General features: G+C 36.0%; 1 protein-coding gene and 1 non-coding gene across 3 annotated transcripts in view; one reads left to right on the top strand and one right to left on the bottom strand.

The window, feature by feature from the left end:
- LOC129243487 (high affinity cAMP-specific and IBMX-insensitive 3',5'-cyclic phosphodiesterase 8) overlaps positions 1–24,879 on the top strand; it is a 421,728-nt gene that overhangs the window by 59,340 nt on the left and 337,509 nt on the right. For both annotated transcript variants that reach the window (XM_054880534.1, XM_054880535.1), the window contains one exon: positions 19,798–19,821. The gene's annotated coding sequence lies outside the window, so the exon portion shown is untranslated. The remainder of the gene's footprint in view (positions 1–19,797; positions 19,822–24,879) is intronic.
- Positions 4,110–4,182, bottom strand: Trnar-ucg (transfer RNA arginine (anticodon UCG)). The gene has a single exon. It is a non-coding gene; the product is annotated as a tRNA-Arg (tRNA).

Raw genomic sequence — 24,879 nt, 5'->3', positions numbered from 1 at the left:
TAGAATACTTTTCATAAAACACATCAGATAGCAAAACATGCAGCTTTGTCGATGCCGATTCTTCCAAATCATTTGCAGACTATTATTCCAATTTTTTAGGCATTACGCTATCCGGTATTAAGTATCTTCCTACTTACTTACTTAGATGACACTACAACCATATGTTGGTTTTGACCGAGCCTGAAACATCGCGCCATCTATGTACCTCAGTTCGTTTCGTCTTATTGGCGCCAGTTGGAGGTACCGAGTGCTGCCAGTTTATGCCCCACTTGGTATCCCCAAAATAGGTTTTCTTCTTCTTTTGTCCAGCAGTGGGTTTCGTCTCGAAGGACTGTCATGCCGGAACACTTTCGTTCATCCTCGATACAGAACAGCCACTGTATTTTAATATGTTTCGCTATGTCCACATCTCAGTATAGTTCATACAGCTCGCTGTACCATCTGCTAGGCTACTATGAACGCAAATAAACAAGAAAAAGACAAAGGAATAGTTTAGCCTCTCAAGAGATGATATCTCGAAGGTCGTGGCTTGCATAATCGGTCATTAGCTATTTGGCAGGCATTCCTCGAGACTAGGAGTTTTCTCCCATGCATATTGCAGAAGTTGTAGAGATGAGAAAGAGGGAGAAATAGTTGAGCACTTCCTTTGCAACTGTCTAGCCCTAACTTAAATCAGAGCAGGTTTTCTCGGTGAATACTTTTTTAATTCTCTTATAGAGCTGTCTGACGAATGGATGAGATGCATCCTGCATTTCAAAAGAGCCACAAAATGGTTCCACGAAGGAAAGTAAATGAGAAGGAAGGAATTTGCATAAATTCTGCATATGGCATGACTAAGCACAATTTAATTAACATACTAGGCAGAGGATAAATGCAGATCATTTTTTTCCTATAAACTCTTTCTATATTTCATACTAAACTCATACCAAGAGAAAAGCAAGCAGCATTGTTTTCATCAGGGAGCGTCTTCTGTTAAGTGTCGACCGACATTTAAAAAATTTTCGGCTGTGTAAACCAGTGAAAATAACTATTATTTGGCAAAATACTTTCTAAGAGAAATCCACTACCAATCGGAGTGACGAACCCTACTTAAATTCACTGTCGATGCGTCACAATATCATTCATTATTCAGTGCACACTTTTTACTAGTACGAGTATCAGGAAATACAACAAAAATGTGTTCATCTACTCTATACTTTGTAAACTAGTGCTTAAAGCTTGCCCCTCACGTATGACATGTTTGCGTACTCCGCCACTAACGTGAAAAATTACGCCGAATACGGCTAAATCAGGCGGATTTATTGGTCGTTAGTGGCTAGCTTTATGCAACTGAACTTATGCATAGAATCTGGTCAATGTACTGGTCAGGGTAAGCAAGTAGCTTATGAGTTTAACGAAAACAAATTTTTATTTGACAAACGTGCGCAGAATTTATTCAACAAGTGTGCTGCTAGATAGAGTAAGAGTAAGAGAGAGAGAGAGAGAGAGAACGAGAGAAAGGGTAGGTTGGTGCCGAAAGTCCGCCATCAAAACAAAACGGTTTGCGGACGGAACCTTCATTGTAGCCATTGGTTCTTGCATTAATATTCACGAAATTTTTTGTTGTTACAGCTTTTGGTGTTCATTTGTTTGTGGTGATGAATTTTTGACGACATAAGCTGTGCGGAAAGGAAACGCGTACCGCGTAATGGGCTGCCATTATTCATGGCTGAGGGCAGGGTGCCAAATTAGGTGTATGAATAAGTTGAATGACGTAACGAAATAATTTGCGCCTCAGTCAGAAATTAACCTGCAAATCTTCAACGATGAAATGGTGAATTATCAGCTTGTGGTGCAATAATCTTAAATTGAGCTCACGAAGGCCTTCATACTCGATTCATAGTTGTCTAAGGTATCCTCAACTCCAATTTACTGATTTTTGTAGGTACTAATGGATCCAGATTATTTTTCACTACTTTCAGTAGATAAACCATTCTGTGGATGATCCAGAAACTCATTGGTTAAGTTTTTTTTAGAAGAGGTAGACATAGCCCGCGCTTCCTGCCAGGTTTGGAATATCAATTTTAGTAAAAGCTGTTATAACAAATAAGAGCCAGAAACTGTCAAGTGTCTATGCGTTGAATGCTTGAGAATGAATGTATGAGAAGTCAAACATTTTTCTGTACCGGCCACTTAAGTGAAATGAGCGCAGAAAAGTAGAAATTTCGGCAGTTGCTCAGGTTCGTTAACTCCACGGACTCCATTGAAGAACTGTTGTGGCTTCGAACTATATGCTATTGTATTTATATGGGGCAAACTAAAGCCACTACAAGTAATATTAGAAGAAAGAGTTCATTAAGAAAGCTCCCCGTCAACAGGCCATCAGGATTTGCTTACCGTAGGTAACTATTCTCAATCGCTATGGATTTAATTGCGACACGATTTTACTCGATTTCGGGCGTAGAAGTATGAGGGGCCAGACACCTTGGCTAAACCATGTATTTATTTACATGACGCCTTCGTGGTGATAGTGCCGAAATGTTTATTATTTTTATGGATCGATACGAAGCCGCTATTGAAGTAAAAGCGACCGAATTGTGACAAGGAAGCGTTCTTTCCATCTTAAAATTGCATGAATTACTTTAGGAATTTCTCCCTTATCTCTCAAGTTAGTCGTGTGCGACCATCTTCTGCTAACAAAAAAAGTTTTAACCGTCTATTTTGGGGGTTACAGGAGGGTAACAAAAAACATAAAAAGTTAGATCACATGTATCGAACTTAAAGAAGGGTCTGCTGGAAAGTGGTTGCTCAATAAGCTTTCCGGTGCGATGAGAAAAACACAATTTTATGCTTTGAAATACATTTTATTATTCAGTACAGTCTCCCTGAAAAATGGAGAGATTGCAATTTATGAATTCTATCCCTCAAGTGAGAATCTGGAAGGACTGCAAAATACGCTTCCACAGTTGTTTGATGAAAAACACTTTTCACGCATGCATTTTTTGAGGTCTGGAAACAAATGGAAGTCGTGAGAGATCAAATCTAGTGAACGAGGTGGGTGCTCCAACAATTCGAATTTTAGTTCATGGATTATAGACTTTGTCAAAATGTTCTTGTGACACGGTGCATTGCCCTGAAGAAAAACAGAAAAAACAGTTTTTTCTTTTGCAAGCTGGGTTCTTTCTCACGACTTTTTTCTTGCAGCTGGTCTAAAAGGTTACAATAATATTCAAATATTTATTGTTTTACTAGTTTGCAAGTAATCCACAAACGAAATGCCTTGCGCATCCGAAAATTACTAATGCTAACAACTTCATGCCCGATTTCTGGACACGAACTCGTTTCGGAGCCGAATAACCAGGCCCACACCACTCTTTGGCCTCTTGTTTTGATTTAGGATCATGGTGACAGACCCAAGTCTCATCCATTGTGATGTATCGATGCACAAATTCACTTTATCCTTTCGAAAACGCTTTAAATTTTGCTGAGAAAAATCGCATTCGAATATGTTTTTGTTCCATTGTGCACACAGCTTTCTGAAACCCAATACTTCAGTGAAAATATTGCTTACACTGCCCAATGACATGCCCAGCGCTTCTACTAAATTTCTTCCAGTCGCTCGCCGATTTTGCAATACGACATTCAAATTTCATTCAACATCCGTTCATAAATTTCTTTCACTTTTAATTAAAGTTCTATTCAGACAATATTTTTTCAGTAAATTTAATTTCGCTGGCTTTGATATTTATTATTGAACTGATTCAATTTAAAATTCGCATGAGCATATGTACATACATATATGTAAGTATGTATGCATGTTGTATCCAATCTACAATGTATCCAGTAGACAATTGAAACTGCTGATTTTTGTTAATTTAATCAAAATATAACAACCAATCCGAACATATGTATCCATTTCTTGAAATACTAAAATATTTTTATTATAAAAAATTAATAAAGCATTAAATTTAATTTTTTCAGACAATTCTACTATTTTAGTTTATTTATATGTTTTCTAAAAATATTAAAATACTACTTCGTTTTTTAATTTGAAGAGCTCCAAATGCATATTTTAGAAAACAAATTAATATTAAAAAATAAAAAAGACTGTGCTTGACCAATTTAGTAGTCGACCGTGACAGGACTCGAACCTGCAATCTTCGGATCCGAAGTCCGACGCCTTATCCATTAGGCCACACGGCCCCATAATCAAACTACCCGCATTGCCACACTTGAGTGCGCACACTTGTTTGCTTGACTGGCAACAAACACAGTTTCGATTTTAGGGCAGATTAAGTTAGTTTACTTATATGAGGAAGAATGCGAATTGTTGCTTGTGAATACGATAGATGTTTGCATAACTTTTTATTAATATAGCACAGTTGTTGTATACATTTGGGTACTACCTAAAGACTTATAAAATTTTTATTTGGCAAACTTTCGGGTTGAGCCATATCTATTAATAGCCACAGTGTAGTGGTTATAGTATTTAGGAAAACATCTTAAAAAATTGTAAGCGGATTAGTGGCAAATAAACTTTGATCAATTATATAATAAAGAGTTTAGTTACAGTAGCGTATTGAAGATGATTTTTTGTGGGTGAAAGAAGTGGATAATTTTTTCTTAAACTTAGCGAAGGAAGCGACCTTCTCGACAGGAAAGGAAACTTATTTACTTTGCTTAAATATATTCGCATTCGCATTAAATGCTTAGATAGAGAAAATATTACTGACGCGTTTTGTTAAACTCGGGCAAAATCGCGTAAGAGGTTATCGCGCCAATCAAGAAGAAGAAATATATTTACGAGTGAAGTGTGAAAATAGTCAACAGTGCGGCCAAAACTAGGGTTGTATGTCCATAAACTCCAAATGAAAGTTGTGTTGTGTTTACGAAGATTACACACGTCTACAAAATTAAGTATTTTTATAGATTTGATATCAAAAGCAAAAAAAAAAAATCTTCCAGTTTATGAATAGTGTTTAAAGCTAAACACCAAAATAGCTCTTAAATTCATTTTTAAAGCGCTAACTTTGCATTTACCAGGAGAATGCCCTCAAGACAATTAACAATCGTATTACCTGTCAAAAAAGAGAAAAATTCTTTTTGTAATGTAGACGTTCATACAGAATAAATTACTTGCTCTGACTAGAGGGAAGCGCATATTATAATATTTTACAACCACTCATCAAAATCTCCAAATAGAAAGTTTTCTCCAAAGTAGCTACTCTTTTGCGATTAAGTATTATTTTTTCGCGAATTAAGATGAAACGTCAACAAATTGGTTAGATACGTGAAATCAGTTGCCAGACTTAAGCTGCAATTAATGGTGCTATAGCCATAACGCCTTAGCCGTAACCATAACCATATCCGCAATATTACAGCATTTGTCGATTCGCCATGTCGTAACCATAAACAGCTGATATGGAAGTATAATTAATGACAATATTTGCATTTTGTCATAAAATACGGATAATTTGCCACTAAGTCAATTAATTTTTCGAGTTTTTTAATTAATATACAAATCTTCATCGTAAATATCAAAACAAATACTAAGTATTTCCCAGCTGCTTACGATTAAGTGGAAAAATCTAAATACAATAGATACATACAGCTACGGTTATGGCTCTGGCATTATTGCGGGGCATGTATAATCGTTTACAGTGATGCCCATATATTGGATCCGAACAGTTGATTGCTATGGTTACGGTTATGGCTAAGGAACAGCACCACTAATTGCAGCTTTAATGACTTCGTCATATCATCGACAGTGGGACAGTGAGAGCACGTTATACGGAATGCTGACGTTGGGCCAACATCAGACAGAAAGAAAAATCTGATTTGCTGACGTAACTGCGGATGTGACTTTGGTTTATTTATGACAAAACTAAGATTGTGTTGGTGATATACAAAAAAATCAACGCAACTATCGTTTATAATACGTTTACATATGCATTAATTACCTGTAAATTCACCAAATTAATCTACCCCTCACTTATGGCAGATTACCTGGAAAATCAGCTGTCAATACTGCTTTAAGAGGTTTTTCTTCATAGAAACTATTTTGGTGGAATATTTCGGCGCTTTTGGTTTCTTTAATTACACAGGCCGACAAAATTTAACCAACATTCAGACCCAGAAACCAGACTATATATTTCCGAAGGTTTATGATGCGCTGAATCCAAATCTGGCCTCAGAATTGCTCTATCAGCTCTGGTTTTCGAGATATCCTAACCTAAAAGGGCAAAAAACCCCATTTTTGCCCATATTTGAGGTTATGTAGCCTTGCAGATGTTTTCTTTCACCAAAATTAAAGGATGGCATCTTTAAATACAATCCTTCTTTTTTCAAATGGCGTTTTGTTTGCTCAAATATCATTTTTTTTCGCAGAGATATCGCATTTTGAAATTTTCATGTTTTTTTTGTATTTTTTGCACTTTTAGGTTAGGATATCTCGAAAACCAGAGCTGATAGAGCAATTCTGAGGCCAGATTTGGATTCAGCGCATCATAAACCTTCGGAAATATAGTCTGGTTTCTGGGTCTGAATGTTGGTTAAATTTTGTCGGCCTAGTTCCATTAAACACGAAAGATACGATTATCGTAAAAACTCAAACTAATAAATTAATTTTAGTTATCAATCCGAATTTTGCATGGACAGAGAAGCAGATATTAGTTTAAATTATTTCGGATACTTTTCCTTGTAGACTAGTGTTATTCCTAACGATATGAAGGAAATACAAGGCGAAGGAATAGCTAATTTAATTGCGCAATTGGTTGTTAATAATAAACAATTGGAGGAAATCCGTGTGCGACGTTCACTGAGGTTGCAAAAAATTATGGCAGCAATGTGCATGGGATATTCTATATTACATTTTATTGTATTATAAGTAATAAGAGGACAAAACGTTTATGGGCACACGCTTTTTTCTGTAAAATGATTCCATAATTAATAATATTTAACAAAAAATTTATTAGAATTATGTCTCCAAACCTGTTTTCTTTGCCGGCATACATTTTATTTAGCTTTTATTTTGATACACAAAAAACACAGAGTTGTGTGTCGAAAAGTATCGTTAAAATCTTAGAATTATTTTATAATCTCAGATTTTGGAAGAGAAATTTTGTATGGGAAATCGCGCTTTTTAATTACGGATTTTGAGTTAAGCGCAAAAAAGTAGATCATCTACTTATATGTGAACGTATTATTATGTTACTTCGTTGCCAACGAGCAAAATTGTGAGAGTAACTTCAACTACCACGTCACCGGAGACGCGTCAGCATAATTCGGCTCGCTCATTAAACACGATTACCTAATTTCAAGGAAAAGATAGACTTGAATTATATGATAAAAACAATTATATAGGGATGCATTCCGCATAACACTTTCTAAGGAACTTGACAGCATAGAAAATCCACATACTAATAGAAGATAAATAATACACATTTCGGCATCAAAATTGGCACTTTTCAAGAGCTAATCGATTTGCCGTATTTTGTTTTTTTTTGCAAAGAACTTCATTCAAAATGAAACCTATCTCTGAAATAAAAGCATCTGAAATTTACTTCGTACATCTTACTGTTTATGTTTACATTTACTTGTCAGTGCTACCAATTACGAAATGCTGAAAAACAAAAGGGATCATAAATTGAACCGGTAGTGGAATTCACTAACATATTTTCACGATATTTTTTATTGTCATCTTTCCGTAGTAACTATTTTAACGATTTTGCTATTCGGCAACACGTTTCACAGTAAAAATCGATAATCAGTTATTTTAGGTAACAGGCCGATTATTACAAACTAGACGACAACAATTTTGGTGCGGTTAACTGAAACGAATAAAAAGTTTTTAAGTATTTGTCTTATGATTTATCGCGTGGAGAGCCCTCAAACTGTAGATCGAAGTTTGCTCCGGGATGTGGACACTCCTTCCTAGTTGGCTACAGCAGAGTTCCAAAATCTATTCCGCTTAACTCCAGACTTCACTTACAATTAACTCAGATATTGCAGAATTTCATCGATTTAGACTAAAAAATAGTAATAATAGAAAATATCTATGAGCCAGTCGTCCATGTAACAGATGCAATCAATCGTTCTGTGCTTGCGCAAAGATGAGGTTTCCTATGCCTTAAGTGGAGCGACAGGATGCAAAACAAATTTTTGATTGAGCTGTTCGGCTGCGGCGCGAGCTCTTAATGAGCTATTAATGTCATCCTAAAGCAATACACATACATACCAAAAGTAGTAGGTATTAATTAAAAAAAAATGCCATTTTAGTTCATTTACATTGAGCAAATAAAGGGTTGTTAAATTTTAAAGGCCGATGTTGAATGTGAACCACACCTAAACGTCAAGTTCTTTTCTGCATTTCATTTGACCGCGGCGGCCATTTAGCCGATATTTTGTTCCATACGTAATTGAGTCATACCAATATTATCTTAATAAAAAGAAATGACAATAATTTCTTAAAAAACATTTATTTTATTCAAAATCAACACCGGCTCTTGAAACTTAACCACCCTTTATAATTGCAGAGAGCACTCAAAGTTCAATTTAACAGCTTGTTGGGTTTGCATAAATTATTCGTTTTTGCTATTCGTCTTTGCCAATCTCTATCAGTTTGAACAAATAGCAGAAGACAGCTCTTCAGTGTTGAAACACATCTACAGCAAAGTTCTTATAAAATATCACCAAAACTTTCATCTTTTTTAGAATATTTTTAAAATCTGTTTTCACTATTTTATAGCTCATTGAATTTTAGCATTACAAAGTGCAAGTTTCCAGAAACTACCAAATACTGTTGGTTTTTCACAGTTTTTTTTTCGCTGAGGTGTCACGTCTTTTCTTCCAACAAAAAAAAGACGTGCTCAATTTTGTTTTTTTTTTTTATGGAAGTAAAAGCATATCAACTTATCAATGAAAATTGCCAAAAATCAACGGTATTTGGTATTTAGTTGAAACTTGCACTTTGTTATACTAAAATTCAATGGGCTATAAAACTGTATACCCAAGAAATTCTAAAATTTCTATTTGGAAAAATGTTAAAAATTTTGTATAAACTTTGAAACTTTATATGGTTTTTGTTGTAGTTTGAACTTTAATTTTATAAAGCAATAGTTGTGTGTTTTTACTTTTGCAACGGAGTGTATATGATAATAATTGTCAGGGCAAGTACAGTAGAACGTCGTAGGATACCAAAAGACAAGCACTGGAGTACGTTAAGATCAAAAGAAAGATTTCCATCACTCAAAATTACTTTTTTTATTTAATAAAAAAGTTATTCAAAAACCAAATTGGTTGATTAATTTTGTGCCATCTTATACGTTGGCTCTTACACCCTTTTTGGGTGTTTGGCCGAGCTTCTCCTCCTATTTGGGGCGTGCGTCTTGATGTTGTTTTACAAATGGGCAGACCTACAGTTTTCGCCGACTCCGAATGGTATTAGAAGCTTTTTCATGGCAGAAATACCGACGCGGAGGTTTGCCATTGCCTGTCGACCGCTATTAGAAAACATTCATTTTGGTATTTCATGCGTAGAGATTCGAGCTTACGCACTTCTGAATGTTAGTCACACACCAAACCATTCGGTTACGGCGGTCGCCGCACTCCAATTGCATACCATTTAATTCCGCCTCTGTTTGCCTTTTCTGGCAAGGGAATATCCTACATCTGCTAAAAGAAAAACTTGTTGTCAAACCCTTCCCTGTGCCATTGGCGTTGATTGTCTGACTACAGACCCTATGACTACAGAACCTATGCAAACCCTACTTGGCCTAAACAATAGTAGAGGCAGTTGCAACAGCAGATGTGGTAACCATCACCCAACCACACCATGTCGACCACACCCAACGCAACCAGCAAATGTGTAGGTGCAATCAAGACCAATCAAGAGCCGTTCAGTCGCCTTAGCGTTTAGGAATGCAGGTTACATTCCACAACACCTGAATATTATGAAATCTATTTTTTTTTTTTTGTTTTTGTGTTTTTTTCTTTTGAAAATAGTAATCAACCCCTGTGCCGTTGTTGCTATTTTAGTGCTTCTGTTGATTGCTGTTCCGCTGTTCTGTACTGCCGCTGCTGGTTTATTTCCGTTGACTTTGCTTATCTCGCAATCGGCTTCAATATGAGTGCGTGCGTTCATAAAATGTGTGTACTAGTATGTATGTATGTATGTGTATACACAATTTGCGTTATTTTGTTTGCTTAATATTTTTTCATATCTTTTTCACTTGCTTGCGCTATACACGCGCGCACCGTTCTGTACACATGCTAAGCACACATACATGCATACATACTCACATACACATAAATGATTTATAATTTTCCTGAATTATTTTTTTTTGCACTTCTGCTTCTTTTGCTCTTTCACTATGTACGGTATGTAAATGGAGGTGTATGGCTGAACTTCGTCTGTGCAATGTTGTTGGCCAAGTTCTCTCATTCACCAGCGACGTGAACAGTCCGCGGGCAATGACGGGCTTTGGCGGCCTTTGAAGGCTTATTAGGTGCCTGCTGGGCGCGTACGCGTGCTTCGGTCGGCCATTGAGGCCACAAGATGCGAGCGTGCTCATCTGTAATATGTATGTATGTATGCAGGTGAACTGTCGAGCCCACTAGTTCATATATTTTATTAGCATTATAGCCGCACCTTTTGAGTGTTTGCACTCATCGTACTCGTAATTTCAAGTATTAACGAAGCAATTTGTTAGGAAATAGCCAACCAATTGCCAACATCCAACAGCCAACAGTCAGCTGTTTTTTTGTGCTTGTGTGCTTGTGTTGTTGCTGGTGTACAATATTGGTGGTCGTTGGTGGCAGAGTTTACGTTGTTTGGTCATTCCATCATAAGTATTCATGGCCATAGATCTGTGCATACATACCCGTAAATTGAATTCTAAATTGTTGTTGTACATAGTTTGTTGTCTGCTGCATATTTATTGTTACGATCGGAAACTCAGTTAGAAAAGTCAAAAATTCCTCTTAAGTAACCTGTAATAGTCGCTTTCGAAATCGTAAAATTTAGCAAATAAATTAGACAAAAAGTTGGTTAAGTGCAAACAAAGTTTAATTCAGCTCATATTTGTGTGCGTATGGTGTGTATGAAGAGTAGCTTTGCATATGTAGGTATGTACACACAATTTTTTAATATTATTCAGAGCGCTAGGGAGCTGCTTTCGTCATAATATAAAATAAAATAAAATAAAATAAAATAAAATAAAATAAAATAAAATAAAATAAAATAAAATAAAATAAAATAAAATAAAATAAAATAACTACTCTGGGGATAACAGACAAGACTTTTTGCAGACGGGAACTGATTCGCAAGCATCGCATGCAGCTACCAGCCCAGTTGTAGCAACTAGACAGCGTAAAAAATGGACATCAGAAATTAACGAATTCTTATTACGCACATACCTACAGATCACTAAATTAGAAACACACAGAAATCTTTTCCGAAAACGTTTACGTGAAAAGTTTGTAGAAAAATATCCGCAAATGAACGTGTCAGAGCAAAACTTGTCTGATCAATTAAGAACAATACGCAGACATGATTACATCACAGAAGCAAGAAGGGAAGAAATTACTCAGGAAGTGGCGAGAGAGAACGAACAGAATGTCCCTTTAATTATTGAGCCCGTCAACGACAGTGCAGAGTCAATAGATTTTGAAAGCGCATATAATAGTTTTCACGAAAATTATGCGAAATATAGGGGAATGCCTGTGATGAGTCTGCCGCACTTGCCGAAACTAAACACCTCTAGAAAACTCGGAAACTTAGTTTTCTATTACAACGCTGTTGTATTACCGGAAACACTGAACGAAGAGATTAATCTTGAAGAACTAATAATAGTCATATACTGCGTTGCTAAAACTATATCTGAAATAATCACTTATAAACATTTTGTGAACAATCAACACAATCTGAAGCCAAAACACTCCAGATCAACTGACAAGAGTAATAAACCGAAGTGGTTGATAAGACTCGATAAGAACATTGAAGAGCACCGCCGAAAAATAGGAAAAATAACAGCATTGGTAGGGGGAAACACCTCCGGACGACTGAAATGCCAAGTCCTCAAAATACAATATGTAAAAACTTTAATACTCACTCGAAGTTCGAAAATAATGAAGAAATGCCCAAGCGTACGCTCGATACGCTCAAGCAAAAATTAAGAACGCTAACCACCAGAAGAGAAAAATATAGGATGTCTATAAAACGCAAGCAACATAATCGTATGTTTGAAAGCAATTAAAAGCTATTTTTGCGACAATTAAAACAAACCACGAACGTTGAAAAGCAGACGCGACAGGCATCAATGGATGAATTTAGGTCATATTGGTCGTCTATTTGGTCCAAACCTCAGAAATACAACACCTCGGCAAGCTGGATAGCAGAAGTGAAAGAAAAGTACTCTAGTATTCCAATACTTGGTTTCTTTGCATTGGAGCAAAATTGAAGTAATTATTATATGTAGATATATAAACGTCAAATATAATACATTTCATTGTCCCGTGTGAGACACCCTAATGTATATATTTATTTAATCTTTCAAGTTGAAGTAGAAGCTAGCTAAATTTTTTTCATTTACATATATATTAGAGTTCTTGGGTCTTTATTTGGTTTCTAAGAAGCCAGTGGCAAAGTGAGTAAAATTTCAGATTGATGGCACGTGCAGTAACCAAAGCAACAAGGACATATTGATTAAGCTGTAGGCACACTTGACTGAACATTAAGCCACGCAAATAAAGTAAAATTTGCAAATCCGAAGAAAAAAAAACTTCTGAAGATATGCATATGTATATATATGTGCGTGTGTGTGCCATACCAGAATTAGAAATGTTTGTTAAACACTTTGACGGCTGTCACACTGCAGTTCAAATCTGCATTTCAAAATAAGTATCAAAAACAGAACCAAATAAACAAAAACAGAACTAAAATAAAAAATATAAAAAATCCTCAAAAAGCTAGACTGTTGAGATCGTCTGTCATAAAATATCAAACGAGAGTGACGGAATATAAAGAAAAAATGAAAAAATGTAACTCTTACTCATACAGCTGTTTTTGGCTTGGTGAGATACCAGTATTGCTGCTCGCTGTTCGCTGCATTCGCATTCCTTCGAATAGTCAGTCAATTAACTAAAAGCATTTTGTAGTAACGATAGCGACTGGTTGCTAAGAAAACTAAAACAAAAAATTTGGTTTGTGTATTTAAAATATGCCGTGCATAGAAGCAATGAGCTAATAAAATGAGATTCTAATGCACAACCATTAAACAAGGCTGCCTATAAGAGAGAACTTCGAACTTATGTTTCGAAAGAAGTCTCTACTTTGACCTACGCTGTAGTGTTATTTTGCGACCTTCAAAAGATGTACGTCATCTGGACAGTTCAAGTATTTTAGCGACTTCCATTAGCCCTTGCCCTGAGTGATGGGTACATATTTCTGTTGTTGTTGTTGTAGCAGTTATCAAGCCCTGCTAGTGCGGTGTAGTCACAGATCGTCATTGCCTATATTTCTAACGGTAGGCTCAGGAAACACGCTGCTTTGACGGGAGTCTCCAAAGGGAGAGAGGTGTATTCGATGAGTGGGTTTAAGGGATCATCTGAATAGGTGATTAGTACAATGGAGTTAAACTTGCTACAATATGGATTAAACCTGTTCAATATCCGAAACATAATTTAACACAAGTTGCGGAGGTTAGGAACGCAGTAAGAGACTCTTGAGGAACATCGTTTAATGTTTGTTTAAAACTATCTGTCGTATGGCGCAGAAGCGTTTACGTTGACAATATCCGATGAAGCGTTGCTTGGAGTGTTTGAAAGAAAGATTCTGCGTAAAATTTTTAGACCTTTGCACGTTGGCAACAGCGAATATCGCGGGCGATGAAACGATGAGCTGTATGTGCTTTCCGACGACATAGACATAGCGCAGCGAATAAAGATCCAGCGGCTATGTTGGCTGGATCATGTCGTTCTAATGGATACAAATGCTCCAGTTCTGAAAGTATTCGAAGCGGTACCAGCTGGTGGTAGCAGAAAAAGCGGAGGGCCTCCTCTGCGTTGGAAAGATCAGATGGAGAAGGAGTTGGCTTCACTTTTTGCGTCCAACTGGCGCCGGTTAGCACGAGAAAGAAATGACTGGTGCGGTTTGTTTAACTCGGCCAAAATCGCGTAAGCGGTTATCGCGCCAATTAAGGAGCAGATAAACTGTCCGATCTAGTAATTGTAGTTGTGTACGATCCTTGATCTCGTCAGTGTAGTCGAAGAGATGTCTTCTAATTCACGTTAGAGGTGGCTTAGCCCCAAGCATGTACCAGCACGGGTGGTTCCTGTGGTGGTTACCCAGCACGAATAAAAGCATAGGGAGCAAAGTAGCCTCGTTGTGGAGATCCTGCAGGGGTGATATTAGGAAACATTCTGCGGCTCTTCTGATGACAGTATTCTGACAGGTCTCTAGCTTTGTACACTGCGAATCATTAGAGCCCGGCGACGCGGACGTAGCGTAATGCAAAACCGACAAAACAATTGGTCATTTTAAATCTCGCTAGGAAAATTTCTTTGCCTTTGCTATTCACAATTTTGCTACCGGCTAGCGATTTGCGGAGCTTGTTGTGGTTTCGAGCTGGATATATATCTTCATCTTCAGTGCATTTAAATAAAATTTCATTAAGTAACTTAATCAGTTCAATCGTCCTTCTCATTTGCCCAAACCAATGATGGAACCCAATCTGCTATGAGTTTTTTAAAAAGATTTCAAGTAAAAATGGTAAATAATCGGCAGATTAGATGCAATAACCTGAAAATGAGACGTGAAGATAATATTTTTATTATATATTTTTTTACGGCCCAACCTGTATATTTAGATGTTTCCTTAACTATAGAGGTAATGTAGACATTCTATAAATTGAAAAATTCCAGTAGACTTTACATCATTCAACTTTTGAATATTTGACTTGAGCGATTTTTTATTCCTTTAAGAGGAGTAATATTCTCGATCTATTAAAAACCCAAGCAAATACTTTTCACTTTGGTACAATTCTTTGTTCAATCACAGAACCCTTCGTTTTGTCATAGTGGCATATATTGGGTGGTTGGTTTGGAATTTCAGAGAACTTCGTTGAGTGGGATGTGGGTATTTAAAACTTTATTTAAATCTTCTAGGGCTACATTTAGAAGAGAGGAAAATATACAAAAATAAAAATATCAATTTTAGTGATCTGAGAAGTATATGATTGAGTGAAGAAACATCCTAGGTATGGTAAATACATAAGCACATACATATACACTTTAAAAAAATATATATGAACTTTTCTATAGGCGTATAAATTTGTATTTATTTGCCTGTAGTCTTGTCGCCATCGCATTCGATATGCAATTAAATGGGACGAGCTTTTACTATAGCAAAGTAGTAGTACAACTACAACTACTATACATTGAAAAACGTAAAAAGATATAAGATAGCAAAAAGTTATAGCAAAAATTAACACAAAAAGGCGTAGTATTAAAAAAGTAATATAAAATAAAAGAAATACACATAAAAATAAAAACGTATTTTTTCATCATAAAATTCAATTATAGCAATAACAACGAATTAAAGGTGCGAACTGACTGTGAATTGATAAACACCGCTACCTGCTTCTGTTGCTACTGCTAAACATTTTCACAGCGCACACCTATATTTTAAACCCAACCACCAGGTTGCGCGTTCCGTAGCACTTTTGCACTTTGCACGTATGCACTTTTACTGCAGGACTGATGTAAGGCATTGCATATTTTTTGCTGTTAGACGAAATTTCACAAATAAGAAGTAAAGTTGAGATCTATCACAGAACACATCAGTGCCGCATCAGTTCAGAATTATTGTAAATCATTATTGATAGCAAATACTAATTCATATACAACCCTAGGACTTATCTGAAAAGATCCATTTGAGATTAAGGAACGATATTTTATATCTCACTGATATTGATACTAATACTGAACTGACGTGGCATTGACTTGTGTAAGTAAACCTTAATCATACAATTATCATCTTAATACGGAGAAAATTAATGTTGAATGTCAAATAAGTATGAAATAATTCTTACTGATCAGGGAAAAACTTAATTACTTTTCAGTCTTTTCTTTTCAAATTAAAAAAATCGAGACTCTTCTCTCATTTATAATATGTATGTTGCCTTATATATCACGGAACTAGAGCTTTGTGCCGACTCCGAACTGTAGACATGTTTTTTATGAGAAACTTTTTATGGTAGAAATATTCGCGTTGACTGACTTCTCATTGCGCTTATTTAATCGGTTACTATACTCGCAGTGGTCTTGGAATAAGAACAAATTGACTGGCAGCCAAGCATAAATTCTCTCGACTATCGTAACATAAATATGTTGGTGACGTAGCGGCAGGAAGGCCTACTCTTCTTCTGTTTCTTAAATGGCGCGATAACCGCTTACGCAATAATTTCTTTCTCAGGCTAACCGGCGCCAGTTGGACACACCAAGTGGTCCTTCTCCACCTGATCTTTCCAACGCAGAGGAGGCCTTCCTTTTCCTCTGCTACCACCAGCTGGTACCGCATCGAATATTTTCAGAGCCGCAGCGCTTGTGCCAATTCGGACGACATGACCCAGCCAGCGTAGCAGCTGGATCTTTATTCGCTACGCTATGTCTATGTCGTCGAGAAGAAGACCTGTTCTACCAAGTGAAAATACCAAATGTAGATTGGTCTACGTTCACTTTTGCTTTAATAGGCGTCAGTTGGCGTAAGTAGCTAAGGTAGAAGAGGTCGTTGATGAATTCGGCTAAGCTCGCTTGAGCCAGTTAATGTGCCAATTACGTAGAAGAAGAAGGCATGCAAACTACTGACTTGGAAAATATGGACTATTTTTTGTAGAATCATCTTTCAATAGACAAAAGTTTTAATATATCTCATATCTCCTTCAAGAGATTCCAGAAATTTCTAAGGCTCAATGGGAATAATACGAATAATAATCGGCTTCTTTTGCATGCTGGGAAGTGTTAAAATCCATCTCTAAATATAGTACGTCTAGTCAAAGTAGCAGCAGAGTATATCGACAAGAAGAAGAAATCTCTGTTTTGCGTAGTTTAAGTAGAGTGTGAAAAGTTTTACTAAGTTTTACTTTCAGTATTGTATGGGAATAAGTTTCCGTCCCTTCTTAGTCAAAGCTACGAGTTATCTAAACAATTAAATAATAGTGTGTGTCATTGGAAGCTACAACTTTACTCCATCCTTCAGACAGAATACGGATTTCTCTGACGAAAAATTCGAGTTCTTTTGACTTGATCCATTCATTGAGCCAGTTTGCGATGCTCTCGTTAGAAGTGAACCGCTCTCCAATAAGGGCTGACTGCATTGATCGGAACAGATGGTAATCCGAAGGTGCAATGTCTGGGGAATACGGCGGGTGGGGCAACATCGTGTGGCCTGGCGTTGTCATGCACTGTAATCAGTTTGTCATGTCTACCGTCCCATTCCCGCCACTTTTCTTTGAGAGCTTGATTCAAACGCATTAGCTGCAGTCGGTAACGATCGCCAGTGATGGTTTCAAACCAGGAGTTCATAAAAGATGACACCTTTCTGATCCCACCAGATGAAAAACATAACCTTTGAAGCATGAATATTTTTTTCCGCCATCGATGGATCTGGTTCACCTGACCAAAATTTTCGACGTTTAGGATTATCATAGCATTTATGCGATGCCGAAAACCTTTCCTCTTCTGCCGTTCACCAAACGTCTCTCGATATTCCTCTCCTTCAATTTATGTGGTACCCAGTTACCTGCTGTCTGGACCACTTCCATCGCGTGCAAACATTTACCGGCGGTTGATCTGTCAACATCCAACTCTTTAGACATATCATCACAGGTTCGGCATGCGTCTTCATCCAATAATTGTTGTAGTTGAGTATCTTCGAATTATTTCGATGGCCCTTCACGATCTCTATCAATCACTACGAAATTGCCACTTTGGAAGCGTCAAAACCACTCTTTACAAGTTTTATTTGATGGAGCGTGATTAGCGTAAATATTTATAAATTAAAAGGTAATAGTGAAGCATGACTCCCGCAAGAAAAGGATCTTTAAGCTTCAAAAGAATGCCAGCTACTGCGAACGAGACCTCATATATACACCTTCAAATCACCAGAACATTACTAGAGCGAACACTAAAATTCTACGAGCAGCGACACGACACCTCTTTTACGAGGGCGGAAACTTATTCCCATACCCAATACAAAGCAAAGCTTTTACGATGTTAATTGCTTTCAATGCTTGGCATGGCGATACATATCGTATACACTCACGGACAAGAAAACAGGTGTGCAAGATTTTGATCAGTTTTGACTGTTATACTTTCATTTATTTATTGTATTCCATTTTAGTTTTTATAAAATTTTAACTCTTTATACAAAAAACCATAGAAATCGTTTGTTAAACTTACTGTAAAAACTATAAAAATTCTGCAAATTTTCATCAAAATATCAAACTTTTTAGTAAGAATTTTTAGAATGATTTGTGGTACGCAGTTTTATAGCACAACCAGTTTTAGTAAAATGAAGTTGCAAGTTTTAAGTGGCTAACAAAATTTCCGCGATTTTTCATTTTTTTTTCTCTGATAGTGGCGTCCATCTTCTTCCATACAAATTTTGTTCGACAATTTCTTTCAATTATTTGGAGGAAAATGGCTAGGAGGATATGCTTTAGCTATTTCGTAGTGTAGCCCCGATAAGCCAGCAGACAGATATAGACGAATAAACTTAAAGAAAGTATTAAAAATAGCTTTTCTTAAAAACATCAAAGACCGATACTTTAACTTTCGTTATATGAATATAAGTAAGTACTTGCTCGAAACTCTATTAGCTCGTACCCCTACAATTTCTTCTCATATCTTTATATCTTTTTTATAAAAATATGCTTCATAGTACAGCACAAACCGTATAACACAAAGTAACAAACTTGGCACACAATTCTTTTAAAATTTTCAAAATTCCATTAAAACTTTTTACTTTTAACCAGAATTTTTTTAGCCCAATAGATTTTAGTATAATAAAGTGCAAGTTGCAAGTGAATACAAAAAATTGTTAATTTTTGACAATTTTATTCGCTGAGGTGTCTTTCCTTCCATACAAAGTAAAGGCTAACATTTTTGTATGTAGAAGAAAAAGTTTGATATAACAACAAAAAAATTCGCTAAACCCAATGGGCTATAAAACTTTTTATCTAGAAAAATTCTAAACATATTGATTAAAAAATTTGTAAAGTCTTAATCAAATTTTGAAAAATTTTGTGCAAAATGTAAAACTTTGCGTCACTGGTCTTTGGTGTAGTAAGAAAAATATTTCTATAAAAAAAGTATAGTGTGTGGAATTTTGCAACGGAACGAAGAAGAAATCATAGGTGTACGTATTTGTAGAGGTTAGGGCAAGTATATATACCTATAATTGGCGCGTACACCCTTTTTGGGTGTTTGGCCGAGCTCCTTCCTCCTATTTGTGGTGTGCGTCTTGATGTTGTTCTACAAATGGAGGGACCTACGGTTTTAAGCCGACTCCGAACGGTAGATACTTTTATGAGGAGCTTTTTCGTGGCAGAAATACACTCGAATGGGCTATTAGAAAAATGTTTTTCTTAATTTTGGTGTTTCACCGAGATTCGAACCGACGTTCTTCTCTGTGAATTGCGAATGGTAGTAACGCACCAACCCATTCGGCTACGGCGGCCGCAAGTGTAGATGTATAAATGTATATTAACAGTTTTTTATGATATTTAACGTTACTAAACATCTATTTTTTATCTCTTGCAGAGAACAGCATCTACTGGGCAATTGGTAAGAAACATTTTTGTGAATATTTATTTAATGCTTATGTAATCATGACATTTGAACTATTTTTTTGTATTTCGTTTCTTTGTTTAACATTTTTGAATTATTTATTTTCCTGATTTCGTTCAGTTTTTCTTAGCTCCTTTTTTCTCGTTGGTTTTAAGGGACGCTATGCTTACAAGTGCAATGCATAATATTATAAAACCTGATTAGATTGAAATTCAAACAATTTTGAGATAAAATAATTCTCTTCATGTAGTTAATTTATGTTTCACGTTAGAGCTAAATCAGACCATAAATACAATGTTTAGTGATATTTCGACCACATCGTATCTATCGAATCAATTTCATGTGGTTAATGAATGCTTCGATTTTCAGCCGAATTGGACCATGAATACGATTTTTAGAAATATTGCGACCACGACTCACCTATCGGAAAATACTACGAGTTTCTTTTAATCGCCGTGAAGATAAATTATTCTATGAGTTTGAACTTAAACGGCTGGCTACATTTTACGCGGAAACTTGTATTTATAAGATTTTGGAAAAAGCCAGCTTACTTAGTTACATTTTTTTTCTTAAAAAATTCTAGAGATTTCGATTTTTAGATCTTCAAAACAGGATCTCCCTTAAATAAAGCTCATCCTCTAGCTTTATTACCTCCCGATTAACAGGACTATGCTCGTTTGATTAATCCTATGATCCATATGTATATATGAACATTAGGGTGGACCAACTTTTGCGGCATCGTTCCTCGCAGATTAGAGAAGTCCGCTAGAGCTTGGCTCTAAAGTCAATTTCCAGCCCTCAAACACTCATAAATTTCCTCTAATATCCCGATGCACATACTTTAAAAGATCTATAAAATGTTTCGAATCTATGATTCTTACTAAATTTTATAGTCCTGACACGCTGGCGAAAAACTGAAAACGAGCTTTACTTCCGAATGTATATCTATTCTACTCATAAGTAAGAAATATTGTCAAGTGTTGATTTACATATGGAGATACTTAATTTTTATATACATACATATGTATGTACAATGTAGGTATGTATGCATATGTGTTACACAAATTAAGACTGCCCAAGTTCGTATGCACGCATTGGCTGTAAATAAGGCCATAAACCCTAAGTAATATTTCTTCATACCGAAAACATTGAACTCGACGCAATGCCTACTTATCATTGTCAAAATAATGTCAGCAGTAAAATGAATGCATTAATAATTTTTATTTTTTATTTAAACACTTTATCATTTTATTGCTTACGTTATTGTTTTGTTTGACACTGTACGAGTGTGTGTGTGTTTACTTTTCATATTTGCTATGAGTCAAGTGACAAACAATTTGACGATTTCATTCATTAACCATGAGACCAATTTTTTTTATGTTTTTGCATTCATTGCGTTGCACGGTACGCAGTTTCTAGTTGGAACTGTGAAATTAATCGAATAAACGCGAATAATAAAATGCTGACGCGTAGGAACTTTGTGGTCAATCATTTTCAACAATTTGACAAACGCACTAAGATTTTTCCTTCAAAGGAGAGACGGCCAATTCTAACTGAAAAAGGGGTTTTAGAAGAAATCTGTGGACGGAAAATATTTACTCCATGATTTGCCATTGTTGTTTAGTGCAACACGAAAACACAAGGTAATTTGTTTTATCATTTAGATCGTTTGAACGTGAGATATTTTTTTATTTGGGTTATTTACTCTTTGACTCGGCCCCCGTAGCCAAATGGTTTGATGCGTGACTAACATTCAGAAGTGCGTAGGTTCGAATCTCCGTGCATGAAACACCGAAATGATAGAACAAGTTTTTTTTAAGTGATCACCCCTCGGCAGACAATGGTAAACCTCCGAGTGTATTTCTGCCATGGAAGAGCTCCTCATAAAAATCATCTGTCGCTCAGAGTCGGCTTACACTTGTATGTATATATATATAGTATAATTTACTGTTTCATTTCGAAAGTATTTTCGCATAACAAACTCCATACACTGAACAAAGTTTCAAACACAATATGTACATATATATTCAACTTTATCCCATAAATTATTATTTTTTTTTCGTTTTGTTGGAAACCACGAATACCCATAGATTAGCAATTATGAGATATTACCCTGTAGTATATACTTCTTTTTAAATCAAGATACCATTTAAGTTATTTTTTTATATTTATAGCTGTGATCTTTATCTTAGTTTTTGGGGCAGATATAACGTTAATAATTAAGACAAAAACAATAATTATGTATAATAATAAAAATAAAAACTAAGAGACCATAATATTAAAAATAGAATTTTAAGATATGATTGGAGAGTTGTGACGTTAATATTTACACTGTGCGACAAAATCAAATATTTTCCATCAAAACCCTATATTTTCCATGACATATCTCTGCCATTTAAGTAGAGTTTTGAGTTTTAGTGTATAAAGAGAATTATAGTAAAATGCATTATATGAAAAATATTTGAGACAGAACAGATCAATCTATTGGAAGTTACCGGGATTAAAATGTTCCACAAAAATTTTTGTTTTTGTTTTTTTAAAATACATAAAACTGCTACACTCATCATAGACAAAGTGGGGCATTTGAAAATGGTGGTGTGCCTCAATCATATTTGACACTAGTGAACTAGAAACAGCTGCAGTATATAAGTACAAACAGACAAACAATCACTCAAGATCTCTTTTATGTAGTAAAAAAGTTATTCAAAAACAAAAGGTTGTATTAGAGCCTTCGCAACAGGGCAAAAAGTCGACTGATTTTACACGGATTTTTCCAAAGCTTTCGACAGAGTCTCTCACAACATTTTACAGGTTCCATTACTCGAAGTGACTTCAGATCGCTCGCGCAGCTGATGGCAGAAGAACGGAAAATATCTGACCTAGCATTCGCCGTATATTGAAAAATAATCTCAAAGTCGAGTCTTCCAAGATCCAAAAGGCCCATGATCTCACACCAAAGCAGCAATAAGTCAAACTTGAGAGAGCGAAGGAGTTGATTCGCTTGGCCGAAAACAGTCAATTTCCGAACATTGTGTTTTCTGGCGAGAAAATGTTTCAAATTGAGCAATTCGTAAACTCCCAAACGATAAGGTTTATTTGACCGACCGTTCATACGAGAATTTGGGTCGTCCATTGGCCACTAGGGCCACCGCAGATGGGCGCTTTCCAATCGTTTTCATCGAGGCAGGCGTCAAGGTAAATGCGAAATATTATATTATCGGAAAAGTATTCTGGAGGTTGCATTGAGGCCGTGGGTAGACACATATTTCGGTGACAGACCATGAACGTTTCAACAGGACTCGGCACCGTCTCACAAAGCTCGAGTGAACCGAGAATGGCTGAAAAACAACGTTCCGAAGTTCATAACGTCCACACAATGCTTCTCACATTCACCAGGCATGAATCCGACGTTTCAACAGGACGCGTCACCGTCTCACAAAGCTCGAGTGAACCGAGAATGGCTGAAAAACAACGTTCCGAGGTTCATAACGTCCACAAAAAGCTTCTTAAATTCACCAGACATTAATCCGATGGAGTGTTCTCTTTGGGCCATGGAGAGCAAGGTTCGAACTAAAAGATTCACCAGTCTCGAGGTGCTGAAAAAAGCCATTGTCTCCGAGTGGCCCAAAATACCTGCAAGTCGCATTCGGACAGCGTGCGATTCGTTTCTGGGCCGTCTCAAGGCCATAGTCAATGCAAAAGATGGTAATATCGAGCAAAAGTAAATTGATTCTTAATTTTTTATTAGTGTCACACATTTTTTAATTTGAATTGAATAAAAGTAATTTTCCGAACTAAATTTATGGTCTTTTTAATTAGTTACATTTGGAGTGCGGACTCTGTACTATATAAATTATCTTCGCTTGGGTTTCACTCTGTCTTCTTGCAGTGGTGGAGATCCTATTTATGCGGAAGGCGTCACAATTGGTCACAATTGATGGTATTTTCTCCGAAACATTCAATGCCTACTCTAGAGTGCCACAGTGAAGCGTTTTAGGCCCGTTACTCTTTGAGCTACTCATAAACGACATTTGTAATTGCTTCTTATTTGCTAATTTTCTGTTATATGCTGACGATTTAAAAATATTTTCAGTTATAAATAATACAACTGACATATGTTGGCTTCAAACCGCAGGAGTAGAAAAATGTGTTAAGTGGTGTAAAAAATTTCAACTTTTTTTAAATATCAAAAAATGTTGTCATGTCACTTTTTCCAAAATCCCTATTGCCTTTCACGCTTCTTATAGCATATCTAATATCGTACTTCAATCTGTTAAAGAATTTAAAGATTTGGGTGAAACTTTTGGAGAGTCGTTTGTGATTTAATAGCCACATTAATTTCATCTTAGGCTTTGTACGACGAAATAGCTAACGGGCCCTAATACCCTGAAATTTTTGTTTACTGTATTCCTTCGCTCAAGCTTGAAATACGGCGCCTTTATTTGGAGGTCATACCATACATTTTTAAAAGACAGGATCGAACGTGTTCAAAAGGTGTCTCTGAAATTTAAACTAAGTTCAGTAAAATTTTCCGATCATATCCCAATTTACACATCCCATCTTTGATGTCCTGAAGTCCTTAGAAAGTAGAAGATCGTTTATTTCTCTCTCGTTTGTTTTCTATGTTATTAAAGGCGACAAAGATTGCCCCTTTCTGCTTCAAAGTATTCATTTTCTTACAGTTCCTGGAATTCTTCGTAACGCTCTTCCTTTCTATTTAATAAGTCCAAAACAAGTTATGCTTGAAATGCTCCTATTGAACGTGCCCTTCGTGATTTAATAAGATCTCCAATTTTAACGTGCTAGATTTCTCATTCTCTAAGAAAGGATTTTCTGTACTAATGAACTCTGTCTCTTAGTTAGCTTGTATATTTTAATTAGATGTAAGGGTGCAATTGAGTTTGTATATATTTTCATTATTCATCAGTTTTAGTAGCCAGCCACAAATTATGCTTTTTTGACTTCTTCAAATAAATACAATAAATACAATTGCATGATTAATTTTGCACCACCTTGTAAGAATGTGCAAAAGCGTGAAAACTTTGATCCCTCTAA

The sequence above is a fragment of the Anastrepha obliqua genome, chromosome 4, assembly GCF_027943255.1.
Source record: "Anastrepha obliqua isolate idAnaObli1 chromosome 4, idAnaObli1_1.0, whole genome shotgun sequence".
NCBI lineage: Eukaryota > Metazoa > Arthropoda > Insecta > Diptera > Tephritidae > Anastrepha > Anastrepha obliqua.
This window is presented reverse-complemented; position numbering and strand designations above follow the sequence as displayed.